This window comes from Narcine bancroftii, chromosome 5 (assembly GCF_036971445.1).
Source record: "Narcine bancroftii isolate sNarBan1 chromosome 5, sNarBan1.hap1, whole genome shotgun sequence".
Taxonomy (NCBI): Eukaryota; Metazoa; Chordata; class Chondrichthyes; order Torpediniformes; family Narcinidae; genus Narcine; species Narcine bancroftii.
Window position 1 is genome coordinate 171,779,591 of NC_091473.1, and position 24,574 is coordinate 171,804,164.

General features: G+C 40.8%; 1 long non-coding RNA gene across 1 annotated transcript in view; it reads left to right on the forward strand.

The window, feature by feature from the left end:
* Positions 1-945: 945 nt before the first annotated feature.
* LOC138764193 (uncharacterized) overlaps positions 946-24,574 on the forward strand; it is a 52,549-nt gene continuing 28,920 nt past the window's right edge. Inside the window, exons 1-5 of the long non-coding RNA XR_011358046.1 lie at positions 946-1,632; positions 9,407-9,490; positions 9,610-9,674; positions 12,431-12,518; positions 15,073-15,135. This is a non-coding gene — a long non-coding RNA (uncharacterized lncRNA). The remainder of the gene's footprint in view (positions 1,633-9,406; positions 9,491-9,609; positions 9,675-12,430; positions 12,519-15,072; positions 15,136-24,574) is intronic.

Here is a 24,574-nt window from a genome sequence, read left to right on the forward strand (position 1 = left end):
AATTACCATTAATTGGTTGTACAAAAAAAATGTACACAGCGTAAATGTAAACAAATAACGAATGTAAGCAAACTGAACAGTGAGAACAAAAAGAAAACCAATAAAGTGCACAAGTAAGAGTCCTAAAATGAGTCTCTGAATTTGTCGTTGAGGTGTCTGATGGTGGAGGGTAGCAGCTGTTCTTGAACCTGATGGTGCGAGTCTTGTGGCATCTATACCTCTTTCCTAATGGCAGCAGCGAGAAAGCTTTGATGATTGCTACTGCTCTCCAACAGCAGTGTTTCCTGTAGATGTACCCAATAGTGGGGAGAGATTTGCCTGTGACCACTATCTTTTGCAGGGCTTTACGCTCAGGGGTAATAGTGTTCCCAAACCAGACCATGATGCAGCCGGTCAGTACACTTTCCATCACACCTTCAGAAAATTTCCAGGGTTTCTGGTGTCATACCAAACCTCCACAAACTCCTGAGGAAGTAGAGGCACTGATATGTTTTCTTCATGATGCCATTAGCTTGTTGGGTCCAGGAAAGATCCTCCGAGACAGTGATTCTCAGGAACTTATATTTGCTCACCCTCTCCACTTCTGATTTCCCCCCAGTGATCACTGGATTGTACACCTCTGGTTTTCCCTTCCTGAAGTCAACAATCTGTAGTTTTAGTGACATTGAGTGATTTTATGGTATCTTATTGTTATTCAGCCAAGTTTTCAATCTCCACCCCCTTCCTTTATATAACCCACTACCATGATATTGGCAAATTTGCAGATGGTGTTAGTGTCACACCGAGCTACACAGTCGTCGGTGTAAATAAGAATTAATTTCAGCTGAGATAAGCTGCTGAAGTGGCTCTACCACTGTCTTATGCCCATTTCAAATTCAAAATGGACCCATTTTCTTATACATATGGAAATAGTAAAGAATTTCAAGTGACAAGGTAAGAAATGAACCAAGAGTTCAAAGACAACATCAAAGTAATGTAGTTCTTGGCACTTCAGTAATTGCCATGCTGGAGGGATGCATCCAACGTAAATGTTCAGCAGCTATTCAAGGTTCCATCTTTGGAGTCTTTGTAACACGCTTAATAACCAATCATGCTCTTCATTCCTCCTCTGATTCCTGCTGCGTTACTTCCCAAACCTGCCATCAGCAGGAACATCATCAGACTACACTTAAGCTCATCTTGAGACCACTAATGTTAAGGTCAAGTTGGATTGACTTTTAAAGTATCATTTATTTGATCTGATACGTTAAAAAGATAAGAAAAAAAAAGCAATGATTTGAAGTGCACTCGACTCCTTTTGTTTCAATACAATGAATGCCGTGTTAAATCCTTATGGGTGATTTTGTGGTATCTTATCGGTTGTGCGTATATAAAGTCAAATTTGCTTTCGAGTTCATGTTTATTGTCTCATGTATCCAAGTAAAAAGGTTTGTTTTGCATGTGATCCACTAAGTGCAACAGAAGAAAACACAGTAGTGAACAGGGAGGGATACAGTGAAAGATCAGTTGAAATGCGGGAAGGGCAACATGATTTCTCTCGCGTGAAGCACATTCAGCCGTCCTGATATGAGCAGAGAAGCACGTTCAGCTGTCCTGATATGAGCAGAGAAGAAGCTGCTCTTCCTTCTGGTGGTGAGTCCAAGCCTCATCTTGAGTTTATAGATCATCTCACTTTTTGTTGGATTATGCTTTGCCAAAGACCAATGATCTTGGTCATTCTTACATTGGTTCTTACCTGTACCATTAATGATTCCTTATCAATAATACTAGGTCCTCCATCAGCCAGCTCCCCACCATGACTACCAGCCGACCCCCACATCGCCATCAGGCACACAAAACTCAAAACAGTCAACCAGTTTACCTATCAGCTGCACCATTTCATCGGATGCAAGGATCGACAACGAGATAGACAACAGACAATAGACAAGGCAAATAGCACCTTTGGAAGACAACACAAAAGAGTCTGGAAAAACAACCAACTGAAAAACCTCACAAAGATTAGCGTATACAGAGCCATTGTCATACCCACACTCCTGTTCGGCTCCAAATCATGGGTCCTCTACCGGGATCACCTACGGCTCCTAGAACGCTTCCAACAGCGTTGTCTCTGCTCCATCCTCAACATTCATTGGAGCGAATTCATCCCTAACATCGAAGTACTCGAGATGGCAGAGGCCGACAGCATCGAATCCATGCTGCTGAAGATCCAACTGCGCTGGGTAGGTCACGTCTCCAGAATGGAGGACCATCACCTTCCCAAGATCGTGTTATATGGCGAGTTCTCCACTGGCCACCGTGACAGAGGTGCACCAAAGAAGAGGTACAAGGACTGCCTAAAGAAAGCTCTTGGTGCCTGCCACAGTGGGCTGATCTCGCCTCCAACCGTGCATCTTGGCGCCTCACAGTTCGGCGGGCAGCAACCTCCTTGGAAGAAGACCGCAGAGCCCACCTCACTGACAAAAGACAAAGGAGGAAAAACCCAACACCCAACCCCAACCCACCAATTTTCCCTTGCAACCGCTGCAACCGTGTCTGCCTGTCCCGCATCGGACTTGTCAGCCACAAACGAGCCTGCAGCTGACGTGGACATTTACCCCTCCATAAATCTTCGTCCGCGAAGCCAAGCCAAAGAAGAATCAATAATACTTAGTTCCACTAGATGGAACCAAAGTGACGGAATTCAACGAAACCCAACAAAAAGATTAATACATTACAAAACTATAGTTCCATTCAGTGTTAAAAAGCTTTTCACTCAGACCTTTGCTGTTAATATTATTTGGTCCTTTTGAACTGGTCCTTTACTGTGATATTACAGATGGTTTTCTGTGGTTCTTTTCACTTTTAAAAGTATGCACATGTTTTCTATCATACTGTAAGCCATCTGCAAAACGTCCAAAGTTACCATGATTTCATATTTTTACTAATTTCCAGAAATATGTTCAATCATTCGTGTTTGAAAATTTCAAACATCCTGCTTTCAACGCACCCTCTTTCACACTTGTCACTTGCACAGAGCTGCCATGATGATGATCATGTCTTCAGTGTAAAACTGAATTAGGAGTCAATGTTACCTTCGCCTCTTTATCATTTCTATTCTCAATAGTTAAAGATTGGAGTGCACCAGGTCCTCTAATTCAGTAATTGACTGTGTGAGTCAAATCCGTTAAGTCAATTCATGAGAGGTTTTAATTTTTTGCATTGGTCAGTACCATTGTGCTGTCAAATTCACAAGTCGGTACTTTTTAACGTCTGCATGTTCTCGCTGGCGCCTGATGAAGGGCTCAGGCCAGAAATGTTGGTTCCCCTTCACTTCCGAAAGATGCTGAGTTTCTCCAGCACGTTTGTGTATCGCGATCGACCCCAACATCTGTGGACTTTCATCCTGAACAATGCTTTTGGGGGTCTGTTTCTTTGCCCTCCTCTTTGCATTGAGAAGATTATGAACATTGGACCCAACACCTTTTCTCCAAAAAAATAATTGTCCATGGATTATACATTCGTCATTCCAATTGCTATGCCCTTTGCAGCTCTCAAGTCTGTTGTGTGCTGCTGTTCTTTCAGCTGGAGCCAGTGTTTATAAAATGTGTAATGGAGCTATGAATTGAGCCATCATGAACAACTTAACACAACTAAATGCCACAATGATGAGGTTGTATATATATTTCCTGTAGTGTACTTGTTGAAAATATGGCTCGTTAAAATTTATAGGACTGGGAAAATAAATGTGCATGCGATCTACATTTATAGAAAACAGCAAGCAGGAACACTTAATAAATAAGGGATGTCTTTATTGAGAAGGTAATTTCTGTGAGGATTATACAGTGTAAAACTGTCAGGCCAAAGCAACAAATGAATAATGATAGATTCTGGAAACTAAAATGTCTCTGAGAATGTTGTCCAGCAGAACTGTTTTGAAAGACATACGGCCTAATCTCATACAATTCGCATGTAAATTACACTCATCTCAAATTGTTTTGTCGTCCACACATATTAAAGAAATTGTGTTTGTTTTCAGTTTAAACCATGGCACTTTGCCACTCAGACACAAAATGTTGTTTTTCCATTAACATCTGACATTTGTGCAGTGAATTGGACTAAACCTTGTTTTATTTTGTATATTGAGGAGCATTAGTGACTTTTGAAGAGTAGGATGGGGGAATTTAAATATTTTTCATGGCATTTTAAAATGTATTTAACCTGTCAGATAATTTTAACAGCTGTTTTGTATTGAAATAACAAAGCAAAGATAATATATACAAATTAATTTAATTCACAGTTTTTAAAAATTCAGCATAGTTTTAATCAATCTATTGTCGATTATTATGATAATCTTTTCTGAAAGCACATCAGCTCTCTAAAAAAATATCAGTTCGTCCAAGCTCAGTGCTGGGGTTATTTACTTTGGGCTCCAGGGCACATGAACAATTTGCTCTGGTCAATTGGCAGAAGAGGGTCAGGGGTCAAAAATGTAAAACCACGTCACGTGACTCCCTAATTCGCAATGTGCTGACAGGTTGCTTGGCGTGTCAGTATTTTGCTCGCTGAGCAGTGAGACATTTTATAATAACATCAGAATTGGTCGCATCTCCTGTCTTTGGATGTTTGCTTTCAACCTAACATTGGATGATTGTTGGCTGGAGCTTTGAAGACCCCACAGCTAAGTAGAGATGGGATCAAGCAATTAAGTGCATCTAATAGGCTGCACGTGAGACAGGAAGGTCATTGTGTTAAGATGCCAAAAAAATTGATCTGATTTCTTAAAAACATTTCTGAGAAAAGGGAAAAATCATAGATTTAATTTCACAGATTGCTGTTGCATTTGGAATGGATTTTCCATTTACAGAACATTTATGGTTTCTTTATGTGAGCAAAGGAAAGTAAACTGGTCCAAAACGAGATTAATTGTGATTATTTTCATTTTGTAAATTTCATTGTTTACTCCGAGAGCTTTGTAATTAACATTTCAACAGAAACTCCCGAGGACTTTTATGTGTAAAAGATATGTGGCAAAAGCATTTAATAAAATGCGTCGAGCATTGAATTATTTGGGTTTCTTCAGCAAAAATTATAATGCTGTACATTAAATAGATCCTTCCCCTTTCCTAGTCTTTAAAAGACAAAGTTGATAATCAGCCACTTAAGTTGGAAGTCTTGCTAAAGCCATTACTGTTGGAGCGTTAGTTAATATTTATGAAGTTGCTTTGGAAAAGCTTTGCTTAAATATGGTATTGCTTTGCTAAAGTATTCTGTTTCAAAGGAATCCTTTGACAGAATGAAGGTAGTTCCTTTAAGAATCCAACACATTTATAGGGTTCTAAATGCAGCAAAAATATACATTCATTACTTTTTCCTTTAGAAATTTGACATCAAACAAAAAAACAAGATTTGACAGCAAGCTTGTGGGTGGGTAGGGAGTGGTGCGGCTAATTTATAGAAGGAACACATTAATAAACTTGCAGAATGCGCACAAAATAGGCAAATGGACTTTTCTGGAGAGAAGTGTGAGATATACTTTGGAAGAGAGATATGATGCCACTTTGGATGGAAGAATAAATAGACCTACTTTGGAAACCAACTATCCAAATAGTGTTGAAGGACAGGGCAGAATTTGTGGGTATTGGTAAACAAGTCAGTGAAAGGTAGAAATGTTGGTGATCAAGTAATAAAAGAGCAAAGCTCAGCCCTCTCCTGTTCACTGCCCCAACCCATGATTGCATCATCAGATCCAGCTCCAATGGCGTCATCAAGTTTCGCAGATGGCACGACAGTCGTTGGCCTCATCAGCAACAACGATGAGTGGCACTGCGGAGAAGAGGTGGGAAATCTCGTGAAATGGTGCGAGAGCAACAACCTGAATCTCAACGTGGACAAGTCAAAGGAGATAGTTGTGGTCTTCAGGAGGACCAGGAATGGCCACCTTCCACTACACATCAACAATTCTTGGAAGAGAGAGCGGAGAGCGCCATGTTCCTTGGAGTTCACTTAACTAATGGCCTATCACGGATGCACAGTTTCTCCCACTTTATCAGGAGGGCAGGCACAACAGCAACTGCACCTCCTGAGAAGACTGAAGCAGGCAAGGCTTCTGGTCACCATTGTGTCAACCTATAAGAGCTCTTGCATGTCCGGCTGCATCACAGTGTGGGTCAGTTGCTGCAGAGAAATGGATTGGAGGTCAATCCACAGGACCATAAGAGATGCAGAGAGGATCACTGGAGTATTCACTCCCCCCCCCCCCCCCCCCACATTGACGTGATCTACCAGGATAGTTGTCTGAAGAGGGCGCTCAAAATCATTGAAGATCCTTTCTTTTAGCTGCTCTCCTTGGGGAAGAGATGCAGGAGTATCCGAGCCAGGAACATCAGGCTGAGGAAGAGCTTCTTCCCATGAGCAGTGAGAATGCAGAACGACCAAAGGAACTGCACACACCAACCACCCGAGACTCTCATGTTGACGAATCAATATTTATTTATTTTTATAGATCTAATACGTGTCCTACATATGTATTGTTTGTATGTGTTATGTCTAGTCATATGTCTGCTTTTGTTTTGCACTGAGGACTAGAGAACACTGTTTCATTGGGTTGTTCTTGTACAATCAGATGACAAACTTGAAAGTCTGCAGACATCGTAGCTGAAGTAAAAACAACGCCGGTGAAACTCAGCAGGTCAAAGGGTGTCCTTTATAAGCAAAGATAAAGATACATCACCAATGTATCAGGCTTGAGCCCTTCATTGAGGTGTGAGCAAAATGTGGGCAGGTGCCCGAACAAAATGGTGGACAGAAGTTCTGTGAACAGTTTTGGCCTTCAAATTCTAAATAGCATATCAAGGTTCTGGAGAAGCTGCTACAGATTTACAAGAATGATAATTGAATCCAGAAGCTGCAACAATCAGAAAAGATACATTAAAATTCTCAGGAATAACCTACTAGAAGCCTTTAAGGGTAGGAAAGGATTTGAGAGGGTAAAAATGATGAAAATGAGATCAAACTGAGCTTGGAATCACTTCATTGTGTGGATGATACAGGCACTACTGAGGAACCAAAACAGAGCTTGATGCATGCTCAGGCGTTTTGAAGGTGGCTTCAACCCTGCCTGTGTGCAGACTGGACAGGCCACTGCCAGTCAATAAACACTCTCATTCTGGAGTTTAATTCACCATCTTAGGTTTTTTTTAAAATTAAGTCTCACTTGGCCAGCCACTTTTTATGTAGTAATGTGAATTTATGGGATAAACCAAGAAATTAAACACCAAACAGAAATTTGCTGCATAGGCAAATCATACATTGTCATTCTGGAATTCCCTCTCTTCCTTACGCTAAATGAATCATTACCAAGGGTGTTTTAAGGAATCATCAAGAACATACAGGTTAGTTTGCAGTTAATTTCTTTTGGATATTTTACATTGTAGTTTCAAATGTAACTAAGAGGTGGTTGCAAGCAGGCCAATTTTGTCATTTAAGAGAAGTTTGGATGAGTGCATGGATGTGAGGGAATTGGAGGGTGATGGACAGGGAGCAGGTAGGTGGGACTAGAGGGGCCAAGATGGCGGGTTTCCTTACTGTAATTGTTGCATGCCCCCCAAGAGTGGTGCTGAGGGAGCCTTTGCTTATTTGAAGGTTTCAGTCAATCATTTGGCACTCTCATATGAGAGTGGATAATCATTTCCCTTTGAATCCAGCACATCTGAGAGCATATGGAACACAAATTTGGACTAGCTGCCGAAAGAAGGAAGAGAAGGGCTCTCTTACCTATCAAGCATAACACACTACATTATTTCCTCCTGTACACCCATCAGTTTGACTTGCTGCGTTGAAGTGCTCCAATTCACAAGAATGCTACAAGCTACCCAAGTGGATTTGTACACCTGGATCTCACTTCTTCTATTTGTATCCTTAGTGTCAGTGTCTAAGCTAGGGATTAAGATTATGAGATACAGCCCCTGCCTATTTCATCCTCATATCCTGTCAGACCAGATGGAATGGAGATTACAGAAGGTAGGAAAGTCAAAGATAAGAATGGGGCATAAGGTAGGTTTACAATAACTCCAGGTTGTGTATCAGAAGAACTTGTATGAATGAGGAGAATGCGGACTGGGAGGAGGATTAGGTATGAAAATAACTTCATTATCAATTATTTCATGGCTTCAGCTATGGCCATCTCAGGGCTATCCCTGCCTCCTTGAAGGGGGATAAGAGATAGATAGCCTGTCCATTGATTGCCTCTTGAGTGACCCATAGTTGAATTGTTGACACCATCAGATATGGGTGCGAAACCGACAGTAGTGCTAATTGTATGAGGATGCTTTGATCCATCCAAGGTGCCATGTGAATGGTGAGTTGAGACAGGAGTGCTGAACTGAAAAATGGTTGAACTATGGTTAGACCTGGTATTTGAAGATTCATTCGCTGATCAGCTGGGAGAGAATATTAAACAATGGAATCCAAGATCTCTCTGCATGCAAAAATCATCAATAATAATCTTCCCGAGACATTCATTCCTTGCAACCTCTTGGCCTGTTTTCAACTTGGTCTCCACCATGTCAACTTAAATGCAAGATCGTGGATTAATAAAAAAGTCACCCAAAAAATCTGATAAGAAATTCCTTAGAAGCTCTAATTAAAATGGTTAGAATGTGGAACTGTCACCAACAAGGAGTAGTTGAGGCGAGCAGATGAAATCCATTCAAAGGAAAATGGAATAAGAACTTGAAAGTGGGTGTGTTTATTGGGTTATATGAAGAATATCTTGGCTAATTTGTGTTTGGAAAAACCTCAGATTGCATTTATACGATTAGGATTGGCGGTGGCTAGAAAATGTATTGCTATAACTTAGAAAAATTATGTTGAATTGAGTATCTAAAGATGGCATAAAGAAATTCAAACATGTTTGTATTTAGAGAAGATAATGTGTAGTTTGCGAAATAACTATACTTCTTTTGTTAAAATGTGGACTTTATATCTGTTAAGTAAATATTTTATTTGTGTTTAAAGATGCAAACAGTTGACATACCACACAACAGACTGTAATGATTTTATGTGTGTGTTTTTTTTTAATAAGCTCCAAGGGGGAAGGGTTGTAAGGGGTGGGGTAGTTAGGAGGGGGGAGGGGGTAGTATGGGGTAGTTTTCGATTTATTTTGTATTTTACATACATTTTTCAAAAAAAACGAAGGAATAGAAGGATATTGGAGATAAGATTAATAAATAAGAATGAAAGTGGATTTTATCTGTGGTGAAAATAGGTTACAATTACTTCAAAGGCAAAATAAAAGATGAACAGGTGGTGGAATATAAATTACATTTATATAGGTAATGTAAAAATTATCATACGTAAACATATGTTATTTGATAAAACTAAATTTAAGAGCACTAAATCAAATATCGATTTTCAAATCTATTTAAAGTGCAGCATTCTGGTAGGCAAGGAAAGCACAAGATGAGTCACTGAGGCAGATCGGATTTTCCTTTCCAATGATTTTGGGTGGCAGGTTTGTGATCTCGTATTTCACCTGCACATGTTCTGCTTTTTTACTTCTTTGGCACTTCATCTATTTTAATACATGCTTAGATGTACAAAAATCCATAGGTTTATTTTCAATATTTCCAGATGCAGTCAAGGTGAAAATGAAGATTGACACATGAAGAGTGGCCAAGTTCCGCACAGGCTAAGTGGTAAACGCTAAATCAAATATGTAACTATTGCTTAATTAGATGAAAATTAGACCATTTGTTTATTTTCACTAAAAAAAAATTGGCTTTCATAGAAAGGAAATTTGTGTGGCAAGAAATAAACGACTGCAGAAATAATGGACGACTCCAAACAGAGTCACCACTCAGAAAGAGTTTGAATTTTTAATTTCTCTGTAATTTAAGTAAAGCAATATTTTTTAAGCAAACTACCCTGCATTTGGGAATAATTTGAATATCTACCCTTAAGCATTGTTATTTGAATAGTTGATATTTATGGTTAATAAATTTTGGAATGCAGCTTATGTATATAGTCTTTATTGCTGTCCCAATAACGTGCAATAAACTGATGTGTTTTGGTGAATGTGTTCAATTTCTCAAAGCCTTCAATATATTTTAAAATATTCTGTATTTTTTTTGTGACCATTGGGAATGTTGGTCAGCAACTGCCCCAAAAGATGGCTGTCATGGTCAAATGTAGTACAGCCACTGGATCCAATCTTTAAGCTGTTTTAAAGCAAGCGTAACAGTTTTTAATTGTAGCTACACCTCATTCAATATTCAATATGAGCAGTGATGAAAAGATTTCAGCAGATGCTTTGAAATGCTGTGACATTTGACCAGCTGCATAGATTAACTCCCTGAGAAATGGAGAAACATTTTTTTTACACTCAGGCACCATACATAACAAGATTAGTTTGTTTCAGTCTTTCATCTCTTTGTCAACACGCTGAATTGCGCATGCTTACTTTATGTATATTATCTTTAAAATATTATGCTGTTGCAGGATTTAAATGCTAATTTAATTTGCATTTTTTTTAGGATGTAATTAAGTTGATTGTTGAAGGTAAGGGGGTAAATATTGGCTCTAGTGAAGTACGTGTGGTAGGCTGGTCTAGAAGGTTAAGGCACCTGGGATCCAAGGAGTGTTGGATCCAAATTTGATTTGATGATGGGAGTCAGACGTGGTGGTGGAAGGATTTTTTTCCTGATTGGAAGTCTACGACTGCTGGGACCCTTGTTATTTGTACATGAGTAGAGGTGGTATGATTAGCAAATTTGCAGAAGGCATGAAAGTTGGTCGTGTTGTGGAGAGCAAGGAAGGTTGTTTAAGACAGAAAAAGAATATCGATCAGATTGGGTGGAGCATAGGCAGATGGAATGCTATCAAATAGAAAAAGGGGCCACGCAGTAAAAATGGTATGATGTTGATGATTTAAGCGCATTGTCTCTTGAAAGTGGCGACACTGTAGATAGGGTAGTGACAAAGGCATATGGTATGCTTGTTTTCATATGACAGGGCTTAGAATATAGAAGTTTGGACATTATGTTGCAACCTTACAAAATATTGGTTACAATGCGCTTGGAGTATTGTGTGCATTTCTGGTCACCGCTCCACAGGAATGAGGCAGTTGTACTGGAGAAAGTATGGAGGAGATTCTGTTAACTGGATTGGAAAATTGTAGTTATGGGAAGAGATTGGATTAGATTTGCTGGAGCTAAGGAGGCTGAGGATGGTGGGGGGGGGGGGGGCGGAGGGGCAGGGTGACAGGTATAGATATAATAAGAAGCAGAGATGGGGTAGATAGAATTTTTCCCCCATAGTAGATCTAACAAAAATGAGGAGATAGTTTTGTGAGAGGAAGGGCGTTTGAAGGGTAAGGTTTTTTTTATACACTGAGGATCATTGATATCTGGACCTTACTGCCAGAGGAAGAGGTGGTGCAGTCAAAGACAATTGCTACATTGAAAACATATTTATGAAGGCACTTAAATAGACAAGGTATAGAAGGATACAGATCTGATGCATACAAATTGAATCCATGTGAATGTGCCACAAAGTTGGCAGGGATGTGATGGGCTAAAGGGCCTGTTTCTTGCTGAGCAACTGATTTACAAAGATTATTAATTGAATTCAATTGTTAACTTATAATAATTGAATTCAATTGTGAAGTGGGGATGATGTTTTCTCCATGCATAAGAAGATTACCTTTTCTAAGTGTGGGAGTTTCTATTGCTTTCAGTTATTAAAGATGTACCTTTTTTTAAAATTTGAATGAATGAATGAGCTCCCTTTTGTTGTGGCAGTCTTTGCACGGCCCCAGGGTATTTGGGAGAGGTGACTCAGGACATTTTTATAGCAAACCATCTGTATCAACATTAAGCTTCTTTCCTGTATCTTGGAAGTACTGTCAAGGTGAAGTAACTGCTCAATGTGACTTTCTATTTCCCAGACTGTGTCATTTTCCAAATCTTTAAATGCTCATGTATTGTTTATTGTGCATGTTTATTGATGTGACAATTAATAAGAATATGATACAAGTCTAGGGATGATAAACAAAATATTGTGACAATAAATTATATTTAGATTAAAAACATAATAATATTCTGAATCATTCCTTGCACATTGCCATTATGTGTCACTCAATATTGAGCCAACATCCACTCAGCACAGCTGCAATAACAGTGCCATCTGGCATCATTCTGGGTACAGGATTTTAGCTCAGATGATGCCAGATCACATACTTTAGTAGTGAATGAGTTAATGTTATTCTTTGTATGTTATAGTACTTAGGGCATAGAAACCAATTTTTTATGATACAATCTATCAAACAAAGTAAAAACAGAAAGATTAAAATATTATTCTTTAAAGCTGAAAAGGGCTTCTCAGATAACAACATTTAGCAACACATTTTCTTGACAGAGCAATTTATTGACACCACTCATCTCTGTTTGGCCAGAGTCCTATTTTTGAATCATGTCCTGAAATTGTCACGATTACAACGTTCAGCAGAAGGACCTGTGAGATCTCCATCAAGGAACCATGAGGTAAACAGTGCTTTGTGTAAAACTTGCCATTGGAAGTTGTCAAACCTGTGTAAACGTGCCTGGTCGTTTTTTTTTCTAGAATGCACTTCCTTGCTGCAATTATTTTGTCATCTGTCACTTGGTAATTTCAACGCCAATTGCTTTAGGTGTTTTTCTCTGCCTAACAATTTGTAGGGGAGCAGTCGTATTCTGAATGCATCCATCCAATCTGTCTGCTCACAGGATTAAATTTGTTCTGTACTTTTGGGAGAATTATATTTGGGTTTTGAAAAGCTGTTGGTATTACAATGTTTTCTTATGAAGTGTGCATTTAACATGAAAAACGCAAAGTTGTTTCCACAGCTATCTAAAGAAAGGTTACATTCTTAGTAAATTAGATGAAATTTCACTGCACATTGGGGTGGCTTCCTTTGGTCAGTGGCTGAATGAAGAGCTTTTATACAAATAGATGTTATTCCTCTCCCATTGAGACTGAATTTATTCCATGTGGCCTACTCTTGCAAAGCTGGACCTTGAAAAAAAAATTAAAACATACTTTTTTTTTGTTGGTCCTTGTTGTTTAAATGCATCCTTTAGCAGCCCTGGGCCAAGACGTATCGTGCCAGTTAGTAATCGTGAATAAAATAGATTTGTTCAGAGGTTTGCACAAAGATTCACTACTGTTCATGTGTACTTGTCAAAGTAGCATTGTTGTGAGTTAGATCAGTGGTGGAATGGCTTGTTACTGGACAAGCAGAGTCCTTGAAAATGGATTTGAATCCCAACTGCAAATTTTAAATTCAAATGATTGAATAAGTCTGGAATTAGAACCAAAATCTAGTTTCTTCAGTGGTAAGATGAAAATTATGAGTTTGTTCGAAAAACTGATCTGGGCTCACCGATATCCTTCATGGAAAGAAATTATGGTTCTTGGCCCATTAAGCCTGCATTAGGCAGACCCTAAGATGAGTGGAAAATATGAAGCAGATGGAGATAGAGGAAGGGAGGGTGAAAAACAGGAACATGCAGGGTACCAATGCTGGGATCTGGTGATAATGTGAATCACCGAGGAGAGGTGAAGACATTGGGGGGGGGGGGGGTGGATTCTGATGAATTAAATGTGTGCGGTGCAGGTGGATAGAACCATAGTGGGGAGGGAGGGATGAGAATGGGTGATGGGGGAATTGGAGAAAATAAGGGAAAGAGGTTAAAAAAAAAGGGAGAATCAGAAAAATTCAATTGAGTTGTCGATTACCTGGACAGAATAAGGAATGTAAAAGTTAGAAGGCAGAACTTGAGAATGCGAGAGAGATATTCATCTTAATTGATGCATACTTTTTAATAACAGGACAATGGTATTTTTTTTGTAATTAAGTTGACGGAAACATCTTTGGGATGTTGCAGTTTTCAAAGCTGTGGTTGAGCATTGACTTGTTTCTAGCTCAATTATCATTTTAATCCCTGGCAGGTGTCCTTGATTCAACGCAGCTTTCACCTTTCAGGACCCGACGTTCAATCTGTGGAAGGATTATTTTTAATGAGATTATGTTTTCTGAACATCAGACACGTATGTTTGTCTGATGTTCGTTCATCACCCCATATCACTGTCTTCCAGCAATGCAGATTCACAGGTTGCGAAGTAGCATGTCAGACTCTTACAGTTGCTATGTTAGGACTTGTAACGGATTTGTTACTGAGGATATAACACAGGACTACTTCAGGTCCAAAAATGGCAGATTATAGTAATCGTAGTTTAAATTTTTTCAAGATGTGAGGAGTTGAGCTCGTTGTATGAGGGTAACATTCCTTTTCATGCAGTCAAACCTTGCTCTAATTCACTTACCCAAAGGTCGATGTGCAAACTGTGTCTCCAGTGATGCCATTTTGATTAATTTATTTGTCAGTCCTGTTTTCACATCCAAATCACCATCTGCAAAGTAAAATGGAGAAAGTTGGAATTGTTTGCCTGTGTGCCATAGGAAATGAGACTAATCCTGCACATTTGTTAAAGGTCAGGAACCCTTCCATCATTAGTGAATAAAAACCCTTCACATATTGAGAATGTGGAAGGTGATGCTATTTTATTTACATATAAACATTATTAACAGTTCCTGAGCTGACCAACTAAGTGTTACACTACGTAGTGATTTTGAAGGGTCTCAACTTTCCCTTGTGATGGATTCAAGATATTTGTTTTTAGTCTAAGTTGCTGAACCTTTTAAAGAAATAGTAAACCACTTAATCAGGCCGGGGCTCTGCAACCTGATACTATTTGAGGGCAGAATGTTTTATAATGAACAAGCTCCAAAATACAGACAGCTACACTTAAGTGAACAGCTCAAAGAAATAATGTTTTAATATGTCGTTTTTGGATGAAGAGACTAAAATTGTACTTTGAGTTTTCACTCAGTGTCCAAGAACGTTCCACAAACAAATAAATTAATATCTAAGATTTCAACGATGGGAGAAAAGTGTTTGATTTTATTTGAAATTTTCACTTGGATTTGGTTTGAAGTTTTTTAAGGTGCGGAGAATGAAAATAACTGAAAAAATATTGGCAATTTTTTTTTAACAGGATCTTTCTTGGGGAAAGATTAAAGGGATAAATCCCTGGACAAATTATTAGAAAATATTGCAGGTAAGAATAAGACTTGTACCCTGATGCTTTACAAATGTCTTAATGGTTGCAAATTTTGGACAAGCTGTTTGCACTGATATATTGTTCATATCCAGAGATTATTATGATCCATAGCAGTATCAACTTAAAATGTCAGTTCCTTTGTTTTAATCAGGTGTGGAGAAGACCCAGCAGTGGTATCAGGCTGGAGAATCACCAGTGACTTTGTTTTCAATTCTTTCCCAAAAGACCATCTCGCTGGGTACTGTATTTGATGGCATATAAGACTCACTTTTTTCCTAAAAATTGGATCAAAAATATCTCTGGGTCTGAAATGCCAAGTTGAAATTGAGGAGGTCACTGGCTACTCGCCCAGCTTCAAGAAGCCCATGGAGGTGCTGCGGCCATCCAGGAAACTTCGCGGGCCTCATTCCCTCAGGTGGCCTGTGGTTTCACTACCCCTGGTGAGGAGGCCAACCATGGCGGCCCCAGCCAGCACGACAATGGGACGATTGATCGCTTGCTTTGAGGGGAGCGCTGGACCTCGGTGATCAGGTTCCACTTTGAGCCCCAAGCAAATTGAATAAGGCGCGGTGGCTGCTGGCAGTGAGCGAACGGCTGCTGAAGCTGAGGGCTCAGCCTGCTTCCCGCAACGGTCTGTTGCCCTGGTGATTGACCTCCACTCCTCCCTCACGTGCGAACGTGCATGTCCTGGTGGGCCTGTCAATCAAATGGCAGGACCTGCTCCCCACAGTGGTGGGCCCTGCCTGTTGCCTTGGTGACTGACTTCACTCCCTTCACCTCCCCCTCCCTCGCGTGTACAGGTCCCGGCACGCAGGTCAACTGATCGGCATTTACGCAGTGGAAAGCAGCCTGAGCCTCGTCATGCAGCAGGCAGGAGGACATGTTGTTGCTGCTGCTCATGTCTGAGGAGGCTGGCGGCAGGCCACAAGCTCGCATCGGTGCCTATCTATCTCAGCCCAACACAGTGAGGACTCGGCCATCTAAGGCAGGAGGGCTTCCGTGGAGGTGAGTGAAGGTACAAAAACATGTGTTATCTACAAGCGGCCTTGCAGGAGTAACCCGTTCACCGACTTTACCTGTAAATACACTAAAAAAATTCTTAATATCCCCAGCTGAAAATGGGGAGGTCGGGGAGGGAAAACTTGTATGCCGTGGGTCCTGTATGCCATCAAATATGGTAACTATACAGGATCACATAAATTAATGTTTGTAAAAGACTGAAAATATTGTGTGAGTGTTGTAAATTTTGATCCCATTCTGTGGCTGTGATAGTACAGGTCTATCACCATTGTACATAGTGTATATAGTAACTGTATCTAGACTGTGCTTACAGCGATTGGCTGAGAGCTAAGCCACACCTATTGTCTGGGCCTTAAAGGGTTGTGTCCCTAGCCAGGTCGGATCATTCCGGACTGGTCGGCCACCTGTGAAGAGCTCCGGACTTTTGCTAATAAAAGCCTTGGTTTGGATCAACAAGTCTTTGGTTCTTTCGACGAGCTCTACAGTGGCCATACCTTTCATTTCGAGTGATGAAATGTTTTGATTTCAGTTTATTGTCAGAGTACATACATGACATCGCATACAACCCTGAGATTCTTTTTTCTGCGGTGAAGTAGAATGACCATTTAATAGGAGTGCAAAAAAAATGGACGCATGTAAACAAATAAACAAATGCAAACAAACTGCAATTCAGAGAGAAAAAAAATCAATAAAGTGCAAAGTAAGACTCCTTAAATAAGTCCTTGATTGAGTTTGTTGTTGAGGAGTCCAGTGGTGGAGGGGGAGCAGCTGTTCCTGAACCTGGCGATGTGAGTCTTGTGGCACCTTGACCTCTTTCCTGATGGCAGCAGTGGTCTGGATCCTTGATAATTGCAGCTGCTCCCCGGTGGCAGTGTTTTTCCTGTGATGACCTTTGCTGTGCCCACAACCTTTACGTTGAGAGGCTGGTGTTGAAGCATATCAGCTCCTGTCTGAGCAGCGATGTGGATCTGTTCCAATTTGCCTACCACAGTAGCAGGTTGATGCCACCTCACTGGCTTGGCACAAAGCCCTGGAGCACCTGGAAGGCAAGCATCAGGATGCTCTTTATTACATTTTGGTACTCAACACCATCATCCCCTCAGAACTAATCCGTAAACACCAAGACCTGGGTTGAAAACTAAGTAAATGGATCCTGAATTTCCTTGACTCCAGACCCCAATCAGGGGTAGTGTATCCAGGGCAGTGTATCCAGCTCCCTGCTCTCCTCGCTTTACACCTATGGCTCTGAATGACAACAACGTCATCTACAAATTTGCTGATGTTGCCACAGTCGTGGGCTGTACAAAAATGAGGGATAAGTCAGCAGACAGGAGGGAGATTGAAAGCTTGGCTTAATAGTACATTAACAACAATCTTTCACTCAACGTCACCTAGACCAAGGAGCTGATTGTAGACTTTAGGAAGGGAAAACCAGCGGTGTACGATCCAATGTGGGAAATAAGAGGGGGAACGGGTGAGAAAATTTAAATTCCCAGGAGTCAGTCTCTCTGAAGACCTTTCCTGGACCCAACATACTCATGTCATTGTGACAAAAGCATTGAGACGAGTTCATGGAGGTTCGGTATGACATCAGAAACTCTATGGAACCTCTGCAGATGTGTCGTGGAAAGTGTGCTCATCGTGGCCTGGTATGGGGGCATGATTACCTCTGGGTGGAGAGCACTGCAAAAGTTAATGGACACAGCCCAAGACATCAAGGCAAAATTCTCACCCACCATCAAGAAGACGTGGGACACTGCCATTGGAGGGTAACAGCAAAGATCAAGGATGCACACCAACCAGAACATGCTCTGTTCTCACTGCTGCCATCAGGAAAGAAGAAGAGGTGCCACAAAGCTCATACCAACAAGTTCATAACAGGAACAGGTTCCCATCAGTCTCTAAACCACAGACTCAATTAGAGACTCCTTTAAGGACTCTAACCTTGCACATTATTTATTACTGAATATTTCTTTTTACTCTTATTGCACAGTCAATTTATTTACATTTATTTCTTTGCTTGCGTTTTTCTCTTTTGTATCTCTTGAGTAGAGTTTATGGATACCGAGGAGTATAAATTCTGCCTGGCTCACAGGAAAGAGAATCTCAGGGTTTTGTGTGTTGCCAATAATGGATTCTGATGACAAATTTGAACTTTCAGCACTTTGTAATACAGATTCCGTGGCAGAAAGCAAGCCAACCTCGTGTCTGAACGTTCCCCACGCACCATTATACCCCACCAAATATAACTCCACTCCAATAGCTTTCACATAGTTTTTTTTTTAACCATTAAACCTATTTGTAGACGAGTGAACGTCTCTACTTTCTCTCTGGGATATGAAATCAAAATTGGGATTAGTCTAGAGAAAGCCTTCTGGGGAAAGTAGTCAGCCATTAAACCATTTGGTATAACACCATGCATTGAAACAACTAACTGGATGAATGACAAAAGCAAACTAAGAGAATTAATTTGTCATAATGAATATCAGTGGAGTACATTTACAGCCCATTTAGTTGGTCATGGTAACCAGATTTAATGAAGGAATGTAACAGCTATGTTTTCGAGGGAGTATTGGTGCCAGAAGATGCAGTGCAAAAAGCACAGGCATTTGGTAGAAATGTGACAATCCACTTCACCTTCTACTGCTTGATTGTCTTCATGTCACTGGAACCATTTATGCCTTTTCTAGACCAAGCCTTTCTTTACTTAACAACATTACTACAGATTATTTGTCATTTAATCTCACATCAATCACAACAGTGCCCTTAAATTCTTTCCATCTCGGAACCAAATGTTCCCTTTAATGTAGGTTTTCTGTTTAAATGCACTCAATCCCTAACCTAGTTGTCAGGGCCAAAAGGGGGTTACTTACCTCTCCTGGGTTGGTTGTGGATGTCAGTGGCGTCCCATTGACCAGCTGCGGGCTTTGGTGACATCCTTGGAGTTGACCCTGCCGTCTGCGCCATGTTGCATTTGCACACGCGCTTTTCCTCTTATCATTTTGGAGCATGCGCAGGGGTTTGGGCGTGCGAGAGACTCAGAGTTTGTTAGCCCATCAACTGAGGTGGTGGGTCGTATAGGAAGGGTGAGTGAGGCTCGCCTATTTTCTGTTGACTGTTACTACCGTTATTTCTAGTCATTTCATAGAATGTTAAAGAAGGTTCTTACAAGAGTCCTTATTTATTGTCACTATTACTGGAATGTTATGTTATTCGAGATCACTACAAGTCTTTTGTGTGTTAATAAACAAACCACTTAAAACTTATCTGGACTTCGTGGATAATGACTCGAAATGTGTCACAAACCAGAGCCCGACCTAGACTCCAAGAGGCCTTTATGGATAGTAATCACTCCACTAGCCTTGTTCTGATAAAAAGAAATTGACCTGAAATATTATCATGTAAGCTCTGTTTATCTGTTCACAAGAACTTGCATGACCAGCAGAGCATTCTACGGCAACTTCTGTTCTTATTCTATGTACTTCGATGTACAGAGAGATCTATTGGGGTGGATATTTTGGCATGCTTTATTATTTCTCTTCAGCAGCTACTGGTTTTACATCTGGAAGAAAAGTTTCACTTTGGATTGTCAATGCTGCTCAAAGATGTCTGGGAACACTTGCTTTCTTTAGAAAAGGAAAAACTCTTGAGCTCTCCAATAATCACCGAAAGTCAAATTTGCTATCTGCTCCGAATATTTTAACGTCTTATCTATTCGTGAAGGGGTGCCTTCTGTGGAGCACTCTACATTTCCCCAGAGGTGCTCTCCACTTCCTCAAGCATCCTTGTCTTTGTTTTCCCTCCACTAGTTCTCATCATAGTTTCCATTGGTCACGCTTTGGAATATTTCTTAATTTTGGAAATACCGTGGGGTGAAAGCTGTTGATTGATAGTTTATATGAAAACCCTAGTGTAATACAACAGGAAAAAGGTTCACATTAAAAACTGGCAAAGACTAGCTTAATCTTTCTTTTTGTTTTTGCATTAGACAAGTCACCATTTTCTACCTGTTGAACAGGAATCTATCCATTTCCTTTTGAATTCTCAGTTGTGTGCATTTTGTGCAACGTGACTGGTGGGTTTGATCAGTAACACACAGTGTTAATAAGTTGTTCCCTTGCAAGCTGGTTGAGGATTGCATAGTTTACAAGGAGAAACCTGACATTAGAGCCTCTTAGTGTAAGAATTCGCACTGTTTGGTGTTGACACTGCATGGACTTTGTATCCAACGTGTCAAACCTGATTTAAAAGCTGCTTGAGTAAGGTACCCTGGGTCTCATTGAACAATTTAAAATTATCCGCAGTTGATTTAAATGTTCTGAGAGTGTGGACACTCAATGCCTGTTTTTAATGATTTAAATTTTGATAGACTCTTGGGGAGTTCTATGCAGACCACTCTGTGGATACGCTTCATATTTTTTTGGCAATGTGGAGTGATTTAGGACTTCTGCTCATCTTTGTCACTCATTCTTTGCAGGTTTTAAAATTGCTTGTTTTCATCTGTCAATAATAGGTGTCAGTAAGATGGGAAGAGTGCCTAGAAAATTTACAAGGATGTTGCTGGGGCTTGAGGGACTGAGAAAATTTGCAAGGATGTTGCTGGGGCTTGAGGGACTGAGAACATTTACAAGGATGTTGCTGGGGCTTGAGGGACTGAGAACATTTACAAGGATGTTGCTGGGGTTTGAGGGACTGAGAAAATTTACAAGGATGTTGCTGGGGCTTGATGGACTGAGTATTAGATTAGATTCAACTTTATTATCTCTGTGCCAAGACAAATACAATGCCAATTAAATAAAATTAGCATCCAACCAGAAGTTTATAAAATAGTGCTATATACAAATAACTCCATGCAAATAAAAACCAGTGCTTTCAGCAGGCAAAACGATTACAGAAGCACTGACTGTACAATGTGAGTGCTGAACCACTCAGCGCTGTGATTAAAGGTTCAGTAAAGTCACAACTTCCTGAGCCTGCTGGTTCGAAAGCGGAGGCTCCTGTAGCACCTACCGGATGGAAGGCGAATAAAAAGTCCAAAGGATGAGATGCATCCTTGATGACCCTCTTTGCCCTGCATTCCTGATAGATGTTCTCCATGGTGGGCAATTGGGTGCCGATAATCCACTGGGCAGTTTTCACCACCTGCTGAAGTGCTGTCCAGTCCAATCCAATTGCCAAACCACACTGAGATGCTGTAGGTAATTATGCACTTAATGTTAACAGCAGTAACAATCCATCAGTATCCTGAGACAGAGGTAAACTTTCTTTATGCTCCACAGGAAATAAAGGCGCTGTTGTTGCCTTTTGATCAGGATGGAGGAGTTCAGGTACCAGGTGAGATCATCAGAAATGTGGACACCAAAGAATTTAACGCTTGATACACGTCCCACCACAACTCCACTGATGTAAATAGGGGCATGAGTGTGGCTTCCAGCACCCTTGAATTCCACAAAGATCTCCTTGTTCTTCTGAGTGTTAAGTGCCAAGTTGTCATCAGCACACCACACAGCCAGGTGCTGGACCTCATCCCAATAGGCCATCTCATCATCCCGTCTGATCAGGCCAACCACCGTGGGGTCACCTGTGAACTTGATTATGGAATTAGAACCATATGCAGGACCGCAGTCATAGGTGAAAAGGGAGTACAGAGAGGGCTCAGCACACAGCCCAGTGGCACGACGGTGCTCAGGGTGTGAATGGAAGAGAAGAGACTGTCTAACTTAACAGATTGGGGTCTGTGAGTCAGAAAGTCCCAGGTCCATTTGCAGAGGGATGAGCTGATACCAAGCTGATGAAGTTTGGTGTTCAGTTTGGAGTGAATCACAGTATTGAATGTTGAACTAAAGTCAATGAACAGCATTCTGACATAAGTCTTGGAGCTGTCCAAGTGGGTCAAGGCAGAGTGAAGTGCCATGGAGATGGCATCCTCAGTTGACCTGTTGATACGATAGGCAAATTGATGAGAGCCCAGGGTGATGGGCAAACAGGATTTTAAATGTGATAGAACCAGTCTCTCAAAGCACATTGCGAAGGTGGGGGTGAGTGCAACTACATGGAAGTCGTTCAGACTCATGGCGGTGGGACGTTTCGGCACTGGCATGATGGTGACAATCTTCAAGCTTATGGGAAGAACTGCCTGGGCCAGGGATAGATAGAAAATGTCCGTGAAGACGTCGGCCATCTGTTCTGCACAGACTCGAAACACATGGCAAGGTATACCATCTGTATATTCACCCTACTCAGGGTGGCCCTAAACATCAGAGACAGAAAGTGAGAGTTCATCTGGTGGAAGATTCACATTGAATCCTGATCAAAAGGAGCGTAGAATTAATTAAGTTCCTCAGAGAGGAAGGCACAGCTGGAAGGGGCACAGAACCAGGTGATTTATAGTCTGCAATGATCTGTGTGCCATGCCACATGCACCGGGAGTCCAAGAAGTTGAAATGCTCCTTGATCTTTTATAGGTCTGCTGAGCTGAATAGAAGAGGACTTTATTTCCTTGAGCAGCAAAGAATGAGGGTAGATTTAACAGAGGTATACCACATTATGAGGAGTGTAGATAGGGTAGATGCAAGCAGGTTTTTTCCATGGAGGTGAACTAGAGGACATGGGTTAAGGGTGAAAGGAGAAATATTTAAGGGGAACTTCTTGACTCAGAGGGTGGTGAGAGTGTGGAATGAGCTATCAGCAGTGGTGGAGGATAGCAGTTTGATTTTGTCATTGAAGAGAAGATTAGATAGTTACATGGATAGGAGGGGTGTGCAGGGCTATGGTCTGGGTTTAGGTTGATGGGACCAAGGGTAATAAAGAGTTTGGCAAGGACCAGATGGGCCAAAGTTTGTGTCTGTGCTGTAGTGTTCGAGTGTTTGATTGGAATCAACCTCCTGACCTTTGGAAACATACCTAAAGATTCAGGTCCAAGTTGCAGTGATCGCCTTGGACACAAATGACAGTGTTTTGTTCACGGAAACTATACTACCTGAAAACGATGCTTGGTTTTGGGTCTGGAGTATTATTGCAAGGGGTGTGGCATATAAAGGCAAGGATGTTTTAATGTAACTTTCAAGAAGACTAATACAATTGCACCAGAAGTACTATGTCTGGTTTTAGTGTCCATATTGAAGGAAGGATGAATTTTCATTGGAGATTGTACAGAAAGATTGAAGGGATTTGAGGTATAAATGTGAACATTTTTTGCTGTTTTGTCAATGGAGTTTAGAAGAATATCTAATGGAGTTTATGGAAAAAATAACAGGAGTCTTAGCAGAGATATTTGTACGATCACTAGCCATGGGCAAAATGCCAGGAAGATTGGAGGATGGCCAATATTGTGCTTTTATTTTAGAAAAGCTGAAAGCAAAAGCCTGGGAGCGACTACAAACTGATGAGCCCAAGGTGGGTGGCGGGTAAGTGAATGGTGGGAAATCTGAGAGAAATACTGGGAAAAACAAAGACTGATTAGGGGCAGTCAACATGTGTAGAAAATTTGGCCTCATGAATTTGATTGAGTTTGCTTTTTGAAGAGGTGACCAAGAAAGGATCCATTAGGTAAAATGTGTGGGAAGGATGTGAATGAGACCCGACAGGGAGAAGGATGGGCGTTAGAAGGGAATATGGGAAAGGGAACAAAATTGAAAAGACTGGAAGTGGATTGGAAAGAGAGCGAGGGGGGTCATAAGAAGTAAGGATTGCCAGAAGTTCAGTGTTCATGTCATTGGTTTGTAGCGTACCCAGGGGGAATAGGAGATGCAGTTTGTGTGCTCTGTTGTCTGGTTGCCTCATTTGCGCTTGTTCTCACTCATGTGGAGGAGGCCACATCGTGAACACCGAAGACTGGGGGAGGTGCACGTGAATTCTTTACCTCATCTGGAAAGGTTGTTTCAGTCCTTGGATGAGAGGGAGAGAGGAGGTTTAAGAACAGATGTTGCAATGCCTACAGTTACAGATTTTCCTGATGTTGTCACTTTGATTTGTTCTGCGATTGATCAAAATTAATCATAACTCGAGATGTTCAGAATTAAGATCAAACTCCATATGAAGGTGAGTATTATCTGTAACAAGACACCACATTATTGTCAGCACCGATCATTTACTCTGACTGATTGGGATGTCATCAATACAAGGAAGGATGTATAATCAGAAAAAAGAGTTTTGCCTTGAAAAAAGATGGACGTAAGATAATGCTGACAGCTTTCAATGAATAAAGAAAGAAATTGGAAGTGAGTCAAGAAGCCATCCTAAAGAATCCCTTGGTTTGAGGCCAAGAAGTATTTCCTTGAAGGAAATCATAAAATCAGTTCACCAGATTTTCCACAAGAGGTCAGTTTCTTAATGCAGTCTGTTGTACTAAAGGACTGAAAATATCAAAGTTACTGTCAAACTTTTGTACAGAAAATTTAAAAAACTACCAGTGGCA